The 1,997-nt window shown below is 33.6% G+C and overlaps 1 long non-coding RNA gene across 2 annotated transcripts; it reads right to left on the reverse strand.

Moving 5' to 3' along the window:
• Positions 1-513: 513 nt before the first annotated feature.
• Positions 514-1,989, reverse strand: LOC110036669. 2 transcript variants are annotated; one of them, XR_002295252.1, is made up of 3 exons: positions 1,912-1,989; positions 892-957; positions 514-697 (listed from the first exon to the last, which is right to left on the reverse strand). It is a non-coding gene; the product is annotated as an uncharacterized LOC110036669 (long non-coding RNA). The 2 variants fall into 2 exon arrangements; XR_002295253.1 differs by having other exon boundaries at positions 514-730.
• Positions 1,990-1,997: the final 8 nt, after the last annotated feature.

Raw genomic sequence — 1,997 nt, forward strand, 5'->3', positions numbered from 1 at the left:
ATATATATATATATTATTTTTATACACACACACACACATAAATCCCTCATTACAAGACATTGAAACTTAGGGCCCGTTTGGGGCAACTTATTTAGTGCGGTAGCGTTTCGAAAACACGCCTGACTTGTTTGGGTAAACTATGTTTTGACAGCTTATGCGTTTTCAAAACGCAGAAAATTGAGTTTTCACATCGGTGGGAGCTAATTGACAATGGTCTGACTTTTCCAAAAAAAATAAAAAATTTGTAATAGCCACCCGCACTTAGCTTATCAACAGATTATTTTTAATCAGCTTATCAACAGCTGCCCCAAACAGACCCTTAATGCATCCATACAAGTTTAATTTTTTCTATAAAAGAATTATTGTGCAATTTGAGTGTTTAGTTATGTAAATACATAAAAATTGCATGGCACATGTGTAAATACATAATTCCCAATTCTAAAACTGAAAATCAGGCTTTTATGTTTGCAGTCTGAAAAATTTATTTACAAAGAAAATAGCAAAATACTCCTCACATATTCTCTCATATCACCCAACCATTCTAAATTCAAAAATTACAATGCAAGAAATTATTTTCATGCAGGTCAATTATGTAAAAAATGGTGGAAACATTTAAGAATTAGCATGATCAGCAGCTCCATGAAAAGCAGCTCACATGGCCTCATTTTCTTTGATCATTGAATGCTCGCAAATCTTCCTACCAAACAAACACTGATTTGTTGCTTTGTAACTAATAAAAAAAAAATAGTATATTGACATTAAATTAAACTTTTTAGCACTAAATATATGTGCTATGTATGCAATATATATAAGAATTGTGTGCTATGTATGCAAATTTTCCTCTATGACAAGATTTAAGGCAATTGCCAATTTAACATTCTTGATGCTTACCATGATTCTTCGGCGGGTTTGACATGAAACTTTGGCTCCTTTGGGACCGTCCTCGGCTTTGCAGACCTGGAATGTGAACCCATTGTTACATAGAGAAGATCAAGGTATAAACTTTTGAGCCATAACTTCATGAGTCATAATTGAATACGTCGAGCTGGCTCGAGCTCAACTTGTTTAATGCTCATGAGTTATGCTTAACGAGCTACGACTTGACTCGATGACTCATTGAGCAAACCTACAAAGGATATTATGGCAAAAATAAAAAGAAACATGAAATCCCCCAGTTTACTTTTAGCAAAGATAATTATGCATTGATCAATTTAAGTCGTACCCCATTCATGTTTAATAAAGTTGAGATACTTAAATTTGAAAAAGATATCGAGCATAAGCTCAAGGTCGAGTTGCGACTTAACACTTCAAGTTGAATACGAGTTATAATAGAGTCACTACTCGATACATCGAGTTGAATTCGAGTTATGATATAGATAAAGTCACTATTTGATACATTAAGTTGAATTCTGAGCTATGATGGAGTAGATATGAACCCAGGCTTCATTTATATGTATAGCTTCTAGCTAGAGTAATAAAAATTGCTTTATATAGTGGTTCAACTTAAGAAAAAAAAAAGAGAGGCATTTTACAAAACATACCACACAATTCCTCGTATTTACATATATATAACACCTAAAAATAGCTTTTTACATTTATATCATCCAAATCTTTCTCATATCAAATCAAAAGTAAGAATATTTTAACATTTAGAAAGTGAAATACACCTTTTAATGCATCGGTAAAGTAGCATATAAAACAAGAACAACAACAAGCCTTTATCCCACTAAGTGGGGCCAGCTACAAACATATTTAGTGCAAGTGGAGGTTTAAAATGCATAATTGTCATCTGATTCTGGCAGTAATTGCTTTGGAATGGAGCTATTTAAATTATCTCTAGGGTTCAATGTGTAAAATGCATAATTTTCATGTGGCCTCTAAACCCTAAACCCTAATTCTTCATAAGCTTACCTTTTGGGGATGAACGGCCTGTCAAAATAAGGCATGGGCTGAGCTCTGGGTACAAGTTCTTTCCTCAACCTCCTTATTTCCTCCTC

Source organism: Phalaenopsis equestris, unplaced genomic scaffold, assembly GCF_001263595.1.
Source record: "Phalaenopsis equestris unplaced genomic scaffold, ASM126359v1 Scaffold209522, whole genome shotgun sequence".
Taxonomy (NCBI): domain Eukaryota; kingdom Viridiplantae; phylum Streptophyta; class Magnoliopsida; order Asparagales; family Orchidaceae; genus Phalaenopsis; species Phalaenopsis equestris.